The sequence below is a fragment of the Capra hircus genome, chromosome 13 (assembly GCF_001704415.2).
Source record: "Capra hircus breed San Clemente chromosome 13, ASM170441v1, whole genome shotgun sequence".
In the NCBI taxonomy this organism is placed as follows: Eukaryota; Metazoa; Chordata; class Mammalia; order Artiodactyla; family Bovidae; genus Capra; species Capra hircus.
In genome coordinates, this window is record NC_030820.1 from 71,273,439 (window position 1) to 71,286,301 (window position 12,863).

Consider the following 12,863-nt stretch of genomic DNA (forward strand, 5'->3'; position numbering starts at 1 on the left):
CACGTCCGACTCTCTGCAACCCCATGGACTGTAGCCCACCAGGTTCCTCTGTCCATGGAGATTCTCCAAGCAAGAATACTGGAATGGGTTGCCATGCCCTCCTCCAGGGGATTTTTCCAACCCAGGGATTGAATCAAGGTCTCCCGCGATGTAGGCAGATTCTTCACTGTCTGATCCACCAGGGAAGCCCTAGAATTACCATATGACCCACCAATTCCACTCTTAGGTATATACCGCAAAGAAATGAAGACAGATGTTCAAACAAAACCTTGTACTTGAAATGATCATGGAAGCACTATTCACAGTAGCTAAAAGGTGGAAACAACGGAAATTTGTCCATCAGTGGAATAACAGATAAAGAAAATGTAATTTATCCATACAATGGAACACTATTCAGCCATAAAAAGAAATGATCCAAGCTACAGTGTAAATGAACTGTGAAAACATGCTAAGTGAAAGGAACCAGTCACAGAAGACTACACAGTATATGATTTCATTTCTGTATACTTTCTTCGGACTTGGAAGCGATCTTTCTGTCTTCTTTTTCATTCAAACCCAGCACCCACCCATCCCCAGTGTGCCACACCCACCACCTGCATTCTGCCCTCAGGGCCACGCAGCCTGGCTCTCACCCTGATGACTGCTACAGCCTCCTCCTTGGTGCCTTGGTCCTGGGCTTGCCCCTCCAACCCACTCACAGCATCAGCTGACAGCATGGTCTCTCTAAACAAACATCTGGTCAAGCTTATTTAAACTCTTCAGCCACATCCCCATCACTGATCAGACTACAGTAACCCCCTTGGCATCACATACAAACTCCCAGGCTCCATCACCCAAAATTCACAACAGGCACACAGAGATCAAACTTGACTCAGGTACGCAGAGCTCCTTGGATCTTGCACTCTTTCACGCATCTCTGTCCCTGCCTCTGTTTGTGCTCTTCCTCCTGCCTGGAATGCCAGCCTTCACCTTTCTTGCCTAGAAAGAGCACTCTGTATTCCACACAGTTCAAGCCTCCCCACTCCCCCTGCAGCGATGATCTGCCCAACACCTTCACAGCCTTCAGGCCCTTGTGGCATTAGCGGACTATTCAATGACCACTGCTGGATGAACATCTGAAAGACAGGAGCTGTGTCTGCTGCCATATTCCCACGAACCAGCATCCAGTATGCCTGACACACAGTAGGTTCTCAACAAAAAAATATGTTGCAGAAAGAGAGGGAGAAAGGGACAGAGGAAATGAATACACTGATCTCAGTACTTTAGGTACTTATTTTATGAATTAAAAAAATAATTATTGTCTCAGATATTGGAAGCTTCTGCCCTCCTTTAGGTTTTTCTCCAGATTCTTCAAGGATGAGTAGGAATAAAATAAAAGGCCAGAGTTGATAACAACAATAGCATCAACAAAGAAACCCCCCAACACACCCCAGCTCAAGCCTCAGCCAGGATAATCATGAGAAGTCCTGCCTTCTTGGAATCTTGTTCATTTCAGAAGGTTTACCTCCAAATCTACTTGTAAAACAGAACAGAGACTGGGAGAGAAGGGTTAATCAACAGTCAAACCTGAAGATGCTAAAGAGCTTTTAGGACCCTCGATCATAATCTACCTCCCAAATCTGTGAGCTTTCGGGGTTTTTTGCCTTTCCTTACACTTTCTGGGTTGACAAGGCCCACAAATGACTCTTGGTCTCATCTCACCTTCACAGAAGCCTTTGTGGACTCTGGTCTCTGACAGCCTCTCTTTTCAGGTAAGAAGCCATAAAGGCAGAAATAACAGCGCTCCCATTTGCCTCTAGGGGGCAATAAGGTGGTTTACAAGTAATTCTAAAGAATCCTCTAGCCCTATGTTACTCAGCAAGGAACAAAACAACATGAAATAATGGCAATATGCATGAGTCCCATCAAAGACTTTCTTTTCAAAGGTAAACATGCAAAGGTGTAGCTCATGATGATTGAGAGCAAAAAATAATAAGCAGTGACATTCGAGATTGGTCTTGATCACTCCTAACTGATTTCTAAAATCTCCCCATCACCCTACTATTATAATTTCCTGCTAATTACTACAAGCAATTTTATTAATATACTTTTCAGCCTCATTAAATATTACCTTGGGCCTCACATTAAAAATGATGAGGCGCAGTAATCTTAATGAGCATCCAAGCTTCATCCACCCCTGAAAACCCAGACGACAAGAGAACCAAATGCCATCCTGCTCTGTTCCCCAGGCATGCAGAAAAGCAACTTCAGAGACATGAAAGAAAGAAATGTATAACCCGGAGGAAACCTGACTTGGAAACAGTGTAGCCACGCCTCCTCCAGATCCTGTCCGTTAAGGAAGAGGGGAATTGTCCAGAAGGCCTTTTGGCTTTAGTTCTTCCCCCTCTTTCATCCAGAGGTAAACACAGCATTGATCAGCACAATTACCACTAATATGAAGCCTCACTTGTCACTCTGAGGAGCCGAGCTATGGGTGATCATGGGCTGGAAACGTGAGCTGTTCACTGCTCTCACCAGTGGTAGTCTCTGGCTCCCTCTAAAACGGTGGTAGAAGCACAAAGGATAGGCGGTCAGAACTAAAGATCAGTTTTCTCTTTCTTTCCTTCCTGGCATGGCCAGAATTGTCTGTTATCTCTCAAGCAGTGATCTAGGCAAGCACAGTGAGACCAGCTTCTTAATCCTCAGAGTAAAAAATTTATCAGGAGCTGAATTTACTGCTCTCATGATTAAACTGTCAGAATCCTCCCAACTGCAATAGCAGCTGTGCTGGGTGCTCCCACGGTTTCTTCTGTTTCCCTGGGACTCTGGGTTAAAGATGAGTCCATGGTGGTAAACACAGGGTTGGCGGACAGACCAACCCAGGTTGACTGAACCTCCCCTTCAGCCAAGATCGCAGAGATTTTTCAAATACGTCTGAGAATAAAGGGTCACAACACAAAACTATTAAATGTTAAGAGAGGAAGCTTCAGAATTATTTAACTTAACCCACTGTTTGTAGATAATATAAGGCTGAGATTCAGAGAGTGAACATGATTCGCCTTGGTTGCTCAAGAAGAGTCAAATCTAGAACTTAAACTCTTAGATCCCCTCCCGTTAGGTTGCTGTTGAGATTATTCATCTGAAATGGGGTCTTTGACAGGAGATGGGGGCAGAGACAATCAGCCATCCATCAATAATTGTGCTTCCCCTCTTCCAGAGTGTAGTGCTGCCTTAAAGATGTGGTTGCCATCAGGAACATCATCTTCCCATCCTTCCATCTACTCCTATTCACTACCTTGCAGCTGACTCCAGCCATCAAACTGCATTCTAGCCAATGACACAGGAATGGAAGAAATGGAGGGCACCGCTTCCAAGTATGACCCATGCTAACCTGCAGCCTGGTGGCCCTCCATGCTCTCCCTCTATCTGATGGGGGGCTGCAGCGGACCTCAAGGTCCTAAAAGACAGCAGAGGTTCATAGCAGAAGTGACCTGCGTCTCCAAATCATTTCATAGAGAAAAGGATTTTAAAGACAGAGTATATATACATGGTCTGTTGCTGGAATGAGATATAAAATTTTACTGTGTGAAGCTACTAAACTTTGCAGGGGTTTATTCATTACAGCACCTAGCATTAACCTCAACAATACAATGAATATTTCATAGCTGAAAGGAGTGTCTCAAACACAAAAAGATCCATGCAAAACTTAGGGCCCATGGAAAAACTAACTGCTGTAAGAGTGAGGAAAACACTTATAAATCAAATAATAAAATCAATCATCTACCAACTTGCCAATTTGCCAATCAGACTGAAATAAATTAACTGTTCAGGTCTCTGAGGGGGGCAAAGAACTAGTAAAGGTAAGCCTTGAAAGCAAAGACTTTTCACAAAGGAATTTCCTTCTCAAGTGTCCTGTGCCTGATTCCTTTTATCTTAAAAATGATGACAAAATGAACTATTGATACACACAACAACTTTGACGGATCTCCAGGGCATCACGCTGAGGGGGGAAAAAGGTTATATACTATCTGATTCCTTTTATACAACATTCTTGAGATGACAAAAGTATAGATGAAGAACACAGAAGTAATTGCCACAGGTGAGAGGTAGGGAAAGAGTGTCACTTAGTGAGGAGTAACTCAGGGGAAGTGTTTTGTGGTTTTGGAACAATACTGCTTCCTGATTGTGGGGATGGTCACTAGGATATACACATGTGATCAAATTTCACAGAACTATACACGGAAAAGAATGAATAGAAGGGGAAGAAGAGGAAGAGGAATTGAAGAAGAAGGGCAACAGGGAGGAGAAGGAGAAAAAAGAATGGGAGGAGAAGAAGAATGCCATGTTAACACTGACAAAGTCTGAATAAGGTCTTTCCTGGATTTGACAATATAGTAAGGTAACATAACATATTATCTTTAGGGGAAGACAGAGAAAAGATACAGGGTATCTTCTATACTATCTTTGCAACTTCTTATGTATCTCAAACTGCTTCAAAATTAAAAGTTAAAAAAATTTTAAGGGATAGCCTAAGTTCCAGAGCATGAAGCTTTAAGTCAGAAAATAGGCATCATGATTGAGCCACATGAGGATGAGACCTTCAGAGTATTAGGTGCTAGTTACACTAAGTCCCCTACGTATGAACCTTCAAGTTGTGAACTTTCAGAGATACAAACATGCATTCACACGTCCAATCACATAAGTCAGTTCACATGAAACTGCAGCTGGCCCTTCATCTCCTATTGCTGATGACCCTTCAGTTCTACCATCTCCCACCTCCTCTCCCTCTTCCAGTCAGCGACTCTCCTGGACTGTTCACTCCATGCCAGCCCCTGGATGCCAGCTGTTATACTGTACTACTGTACTTTTCAAGATACTGTATTATATAAGATTTAAAATGTTTCCTTTGTTTTTTTTTGTGTTTGCTTTTTTCAATGTTTTAATGCTTTGTAAATTTTTTAATGCTTCTTTAAAATTTATTATTTTTGTGAAAAGTATTATAAACCTATGATAGTAGAGTACTGGGCTTCCCTGGTGGCTCAGACAGTAAAGAATCCACTTGCAATGCAAGAGACCCAGGTCTGATCCTTAGGTCAGGAAGATCCCCTGAAGAAGGGTATGGCTACCCACCCCAGTATTCTTGCCTGGAGAATTCCATGGACAGAGGAGCCTGGCGGTCTACAATCCGTGGGGTTGCAAAGAGTCAGACACAACTGAGCAACTAACACTTTCATTTTTCACTGGTATACTAGTTCACTAGTACAGTACAATTTAACTGATTGTGTTAGTCGGATACCTAGGCTAACTGTGTTGGACTTACAAACACACTCTGCAAACAGAACTCATTTATATGTAGGGGACTTATACAGGGCTTCCCTGGCGGCTCAGACGATAAAGAATCTGTCTGCAATATGGGAGACCCGGCTTTGATCCTTGGGTTGGGAAGATCACTTGGAGAACAGAATGGCAACATACTCTAGTATTCTTGCCTGAAGAATCTCACGGACAGAGGAGCCTGGTGGGTCCACAGGATTGCAAAGAGTCGGACACAACTGAGTGACTAACACTTTCACTTTCACTTTATTATATAGGACTCTCACCTTTGCCTGTTTATTTTTTGTCTCCTTTCCAGAATTAAAATAAATATCAGAGACCATGTCTGTGTGGTTCCCTTCTCAATGCCTAACCTAGCATCCGGTACATAGAACACTCAGTAAATCTCTATTGCACAAATTAATAAAGCAACTGAAAAGAAAGGTATTAATATCCACATTTTGCAAAGAAACAATGGTGTGCAGAGACGTCAGCGCCCCACCCAACCTTATGCACACAGCTGGAAAGCAGGTGAAGACCTCAGGGCTCTGGAGGCCTTTCCATAGCAGCACTGTATGTCTGTCAATAGCTTGGATTTCTGATAGCTGCTTTTTCTTAGGAAATAGAGTATGAGAGAAAAAGAGAACAAGGAGGAGAGAAAAAGTGCGAGAGTGAGAACAAGGGCAAGAGCAGCAACATAAGAGAGAAAGAGAGAAAAGGGGTTAGAGAGAAGTCAGGGGAAAGAAAACAAGAGCAAAGGAGAGATGGAGGGGAAAAGAGGAAGAAAAAGAGAGGATGGGAGAAGGGGATGGGAGACAAGGAAGAAAAAAATCTGCCCCAACACAGTGACAGTGAACAAGATTCCAAATTTGAACACGGTCACGCTCCACAGATCTGGGCCTGTGCTCTGAAGTGGTATTGCAATGTGAACAATCTATCATTAAGTAATAAATACTTCATGCAAAACAAAAATATATGGTCAGCAATGAGATGTAAATTAGGAGCAACCAAGGGAAATTGTGCTTCACACTTGCTGTGCTCCGATTAGCCAACTGTGATCAGAAGTTCTTTTTATCTTTTGAGAAGGTGCTGTAGTTTGCAATAAAGCATGATAGAACGTAAAATGCAATACACCAAGACTGGAAAAAAAAAAAAAACACCTGGGTTGCATTATTGCAGAAACGGTAAAGCTTCTGCAGGCAACAGACCCAAATTTGAATTCAAGCTGTCACTTTTTATCTACATGACCATGGTCAAGTTATTTAATTTCTTTGAACCTCAGCAGTTCAGGGGCAAAAACACGTACTTTGCGAGGCTACTGTGAAGATTCAATGAAATAATCAATACAAATGTCACCAGCACAGTGCCTGGCATGCATTTAGCACTTAGCAAGGGCTTCCATGCTCTCAAAAGCTAGACACAAAAACAGTGCACATTCTATGATTCTGTTCCTATGATCAACAGACATAAAGTTTCAGAGAGAAATCAGCTTGTTTCCTGGGAGGAGGGGGACTGAGTGCAAAAGGGCACAAGGGAACTTTCTGGGGTGATGGAAATGGTCTGTATCTTGATAAGCCTACAGGTTTTACAGGAGTATATGCATTTGTCAAAACTTATTGAACCATGTGCTTAATGGTATATAAATTATACTTCAAAACATTTTTATTAATAATTATAAGATCAACATATCTATCAATAGATACTAGACAGTTAGGTAGTTTAGTAGCTAAATAGCTGGAGAGAAAAGGGGGATGGGGACAAAGAGAGAGAAACCAGTGAAAGTATCTTACACAGCATGCAACTCATTCTAAGGGCTCAATATACGTGTGTGGAATTCTGGGATCAAAATGAACATTCCCACTCTTTCTCCTCCAGAGACAGCCCACACCACTGTGGCATACATGGTTCAGCTAGTTCTCAAAGTGTTTCCTTCTCTCTACCTGAATCCTGGTCCCTGACACTCCCAGGAAGATGAAACCTGCCCACCACCCACTCCTCATGACAGAGCCCAGAGGTCTTGACCATCAAATCTACTCTGTCTCCATCTAAGCATCTCAAAGGCTTTCATCTCTAGGAATTTCACTAGTCACACTCAACGCTTCAAAATCTCCTTAGACTATGAGCCCAGAAGGGCTGCAGGATGCCGTCTGTTGAGGGTGTGTCCTGTGTAGCACTCCACTCAGGGCTTTGGGCAGCTCTGCTGCTGTGAAGTGGGGTCCACCATCCTGAGGTCATGCCTTCAGGCTGGAACACAATAATTGCTAATATCTACTGAGCATTTGGAAGGACTGATGTAAAGCTGAAACTCCAGTACTTTGGCCATCTCACGCAAACAGTTGACTCATTGGAAAAGACTCTGATGCTGGGAGGGATTGGGGGCAGGAGGAGAAGGGGACGACCGAGGATGAGATGGCTGGATGGCATCACTGACTCGATGGACGTGAATCTGAGTAAACTCTGGGAGTTGGTGATGGACAGGGAGGCCTGGTGTGCTGCGATTCATGGGGTTGCAAAGAGTCGGACACGACTGAGCGACTGAACTGAACTGAACTGAGCATTTACTACCATGCCCCGCACTGTCCAGGATGCTACATTTCTTCATTCTAGTCCTCACAATAAATCCATTAAAAAGTTTAGCATCAGCACCATTTTACAGATGAGCCAGCAGAACTCTGAGGTATCCCTTCACCCCAGTCTTTTCAGATCCCACAAAATCCATCTGCAAATCTGATCTCCACCTCTCTGTCCTATCCCTCACCATAAAGGAGCTGCCACCACTCAGGAAGAACAACTCTTTGTCCAATATCTACAGAACAGGAGCTCAATTTAAAGCTTGACAGTGGAGCCTCGGATGAACAAACAACTGATACACAGAGCAACATGGGTGATGCTTAAACACAATTTGCAGAACAAAAGGAGATGCACATAGCAGAGCAGACACTGCAAGATTCCACTGCTATGAAGTTCTAGAAATACGAATCTAATCTACGGTGACCAAAATTAGGGCACTGGCAGCCTGGGGCTGAGAGTGAGAGGCGAGACTACAAAGCGGGGGTGGGGGGATAAGGGCCATTTCTAGGTGATGAAATGCCCTACACCTGGATCCCAGCAGTGGTTTCATGCTCACACTTGTCAAAATTCAATCTGTACGTTTCAAAAGTGTGCATTTATTATATGTGACTAAAGCTGATATTTTAACGCAAAAACAAAGAAAAACCTTCAGAGCCAAGAGCCCTTGATTTCAGTCTCCTTCTGTCTCTTCCTAGCTGTTGACCTCGTGCAAGCCCCTTAACACATCTGAACCCTGGTTTCAGGCTGTTGTCAGGGTTGGAGATAACACATCCTAAACCTGGGAAAAGAGTACGCCTTCAATAAACAATAGCTTCTATTATTACCATTAATTAATAATAATGAGAAGTAGTAATCTGAGTAACAGCTTCAATTCTGCACTGCACTTTGCTGGGTGGATCTCAAACTGCTAAATGTTCCTTGCTATTAGCTCTCACTGAAAACCAACACACATTCTTTTCTGGCATGCAATCATTTTAATGTTATGCTGGGACAGATAATCAAGAATGAATAACAAATGTATGTAGATGAAAGAATTCATGTTTATATATGAATGTGGGCCATGGAATCTTAGATTAGTTCAAACCTGAACACTGCTGACAATTACCATTTTCTTTCCAAGGAATCAGATTTTCATTCTAAGCAACTCCATGGGGAGTTTTCTACTATATTGTTATCGAGGGTGTAATTTCTTTAATAAGGTCATTAGGGAAAAAAAAAAAAAAGAATTCTGGACTCTATAGTCCTTTTGTATTAATTTCTTCCTGAGTGTCTTTCTTTAGGAATGAGAGAGAGGTCAGCATGGCAAACTTCAAATGTATAGTAATCTGGTTTCAGTGAGTTTTAAAGCTAGAAGCTGTGAGCATATCGCCTTATTTTTCAGTCACCTCCTTCCACATTCAGAAAATTGCTTTGCAGGAAACTGTTAGTTCTATTTAGGTTTACAAATAATTCCTCTGGAGCCAGAGCAAAGGTGAATTAGAAAGTTTCCAGAGTCTCAGCAGAACGGAGATTCTCAGTGTGAGGCTGCAGAAGATGGAGCAATATCAGTGACTCTATTGGGTTGGCCAAAAAGTTGGTTCAGGTTTAGCCATACGATATTACAGAAAAACCAGAACAAACATTTTGGCCAACCCAATATGTGAAATGAATGAAAAAGACCACACAGTGATGGGCTCAGCGTTGCCAGTGGGGTCAGTCAACCCATCTTCCGGTAAAGGTCTCTAATTACCCTTCATTTTGGGTACATCCTTGTCCCCCCTCCAGCCAGCCGAGGAGCCAACTTCCGATGACAAAGACTGTGCCAGTCTCAGGACAGATCACTCTGCGTCATGAGCTGTCTCCCCCTTTTGGTGGAAATCCCTCAGTGCCATAATGACAGCCGGGGGACCGAGGGCCTCCTGAAGGCCTATGGAAGGCTCCAGAGAAAGAAGGAAGCAGTCATCATGCAGCCAGAGGCCACTGACACATGGCTCTTCCACCCAAGGGCATGCTATGCAGGACCCCAGGTATTGTGGTCCATCATCAGCCAAGTCAGGTCCTGGACAGCCAACTGTCCAGAGGTCTCAGGGAATAAAGACTCCCTGACGTACAGCCCCACTTGATTTTTTAGGAAATAAACCTGCTGAGAGCAGGAGGGTTCTGTTTCATGATGTGGTTTTCCTTGTATTTACCTGTGAACAACAGTTTTTCAAAAAGTCCAGACAACTCTTGATAAGAATGCCTTCCCCCCACCCCCCCCCCCAAAAAAAAGAATGCCTTCCCAGCTATGGCAGAGACTGTGATTTGTTCATCCTACCCCATCTCCTCCTCTTTCTGGGTTCACAGTGAGACCCCATTTCTCAGGATCCCCTGCAGTCAGGCTCAGGTGCAGCCATGAAACTGAATTCTTCCCAGTGAACTGTAGATAGATACAATAATAGTAAACCTTAGGCCTGGCCCATAGAAACCTCCCACAGCGTCCTACAGCCTACACCCTTCTCTTTTCCCATCCATCAGTAGAATGGAAAGGACTCCATGGGCCTAGAAGATGGAAGAACCCTAAGATAGAAAAAAAGTCCTTAAGTCCTGAGTGACTGTGTTGACTGACATGGGATGGGGTGAAAACAGCAGATTTTTACTGTATCAAGACAACAACATGCTGAGGTTGTTTGCCCCAAGAGTCATCCTGTCCTGACTAAACATACCTTCCTCCTATATAATTATCCCTTAAAACTTTCACTGCTGCTGCCAAGTCGCTTCAGTCGTGTCTGACTCTATGCAACCCCATAGATGGCAGTCCACCAGGCTCCCCCATTCCTGGGATTCTCCAGGCAAGAACACTGGAGTGGGTTGCCACTTCCTTCTCCAATGCGTGAAAGCGAAAAGTGAAAGTGAAATCGCTCAGTCAGGTCCGACTCTTAGTGATCCCATGGACTGCAGCCCACCAGGCTCCTCCATCCGTGGGGTTTTCCAGGCAAGAGTACTGGAGTGGGGTGTCATTGCTTCCGGTTACATGTGCTTTAATTTGCTTCCTGGGGGTCCCGGAGGCTGCTCTCCAGGTGGAGGCGCTACGCTGGGCTCTTCTGCAGCGGGTCCCCCACGCCAGCCCTGCAGACCCTCGTGAAGGGCCGTGTCCTCCTCCAGGGCGCCTGTGCCTTCCACGAGCTCCTCGTAGGTGATCTTGGCGAACGGCCGCGGCCCGATCAGCTCCACCATGTCGGACCGCTCCAGCACCTTTCTCTCCAGCAGCTGCCTGCCCACCTTGTCCACCTGCTCGCGGCAGCGTGTGAGCAGGTCCAGGGTGCGCACATGCGCGGAGCCGATGAGCCACCGCGCCTCCTCGTCTATGAGCTGGGCCGTGGCCTCGCTGAACGGCTTCTCCACCAGCACCTCGCCTGGCCGTGGGAGATCGAAGGACACCTGGCCCAGCTTCTCGCTCATCCCGAACTGCACGATCTCGGCATAGGCGCTCTGGGTGACCTTCCTCAGGTCGTCCTGGGCCCCCATGGTGACCCGCCCGAAGAACAGCTGCTCAGCCACGCAGCCGCCCAGCATGGTGCACATGCGGTCAAAGAGCCGCTCCCATGTGTACAGGTACTGCTCCCTGGGCAGGCACTGGGCATAGCTGAGCCCCTTGCCCCGGGGGACGATGGACACCTTGAGCAGGGGGTCTGCGTGTTCCAGGAACCAGCCCACCACCGCATCGCCAGCCTCGTGGTAGGCCACCGTCATCTTCTCGCTGGGCTGCAGGACCTGTGTCTTCTCAAGGCCTCCAATGACCCTCTCAATGGCCTGCTCAAGTGCTTCTCCCCGACAGAGGGGTTTAGGTGGCGGGCGGCAATCAGGGCGGCTTCGTTGCAAACATTAGAAATATCAGCACCTGTGACGCCTGGAGTGAGGGCCGCAAGCCCTCCACTAGATGATTTCAAATTGGAAAACAACAAAATGCCAGTATCTAGCTCATGCAAGACAAATGTCACTTGATCAAATCCCACCACAAGTCAGACTGGGAGCTGTGGCTTCAAGCTCTGAACTGTCTACGGGTGTCCATGACCTACTCCCCACAAACATGAAGTTCAAGTCTTCAAGAAGTCAAGAGTGGACAGGAGCTGACTGGCACAGAACAGGAAGCCCACAGTCTCAGACTGCCTCTGCTAACAGTTCAATTACCCACCACCTGCTCATCATATGGTTCTCAGCACAGCTTTTTCCACTGTCTCCCAATAAAAGGTTAATGGGATGTATCAGAAGCCAGTAGGCAGGAAAATCCCGGGGCTCAGTTAAGAAAACAGAAGTTATTTCTAGACTCAGTCAAGGTCCTAGAAGCCAGCAAGTGTCACCCTGGCTCCCTGCTGTCTTCACAGTTGTCTTCCCCTCTCACACTGTCAAGACCCGTCCTTGTTGATGAAGATGAGCCTTCCACCCAGGGCCAAAACTTCCTCCAAGCCATCTCCCGAACAGCCTTGACCTAGACTAGGGGCACCTCCGAAGAGAGAAGCCACCTCCTTCCCTCTGCATCTCCAGTCCCAGGCACAAGGGGCACCAGTCAGCACGGGTGAGCTACTACATGCAACAATCTCAGCATTTTGGCGGCTTATAACTAGAACATCTTCTCTGCACGCATGCAACTGTGTAACAAAGATTCACGGACCCAGGCTCCCACAGTCCCACCAAATCCTATGGCCTCAGTCTTCTGCAGGCAAAGGAAGAGAACAATACAGATTTATGAGCCACGCCTGAAAGTGATATACATACACTGCAGTACCCACATTCCACTGGCCAGAACTCCACACGGGCCCACAACTAGCAACAAGAAAACAAACTTATGGCTACCAGGTGGAAGGGATACACTAGGAGATTGGGACTGACATGTACACACTACTATTTATAAAACAAGTGGCTAACAAGGGCCTGCTGTAGAGTACAAGGAACTCTACTCAACACTCTACAATGGCCTATGTGCGAAAAGAATCTAAAAAGTAAGTGGGGATATGTATACATATAACTGACTCACTTTCCTA

General features: G+C 45.4%; 1 protein-coding gene across 6 annotated transcripts in view; it reads right to left on the reverse strand.

The window, feature by feature from the left end:
* PTPRT (protein tyrosine phosphatase, receptor type T) overlaps window positions 1-12,863 on the reverse strand; it is a 1,156,023-nt gene that overhangs the window by 1,012,406 nt on the left and 130,754 nt on the right. The window lies entirely within an intron of this gene.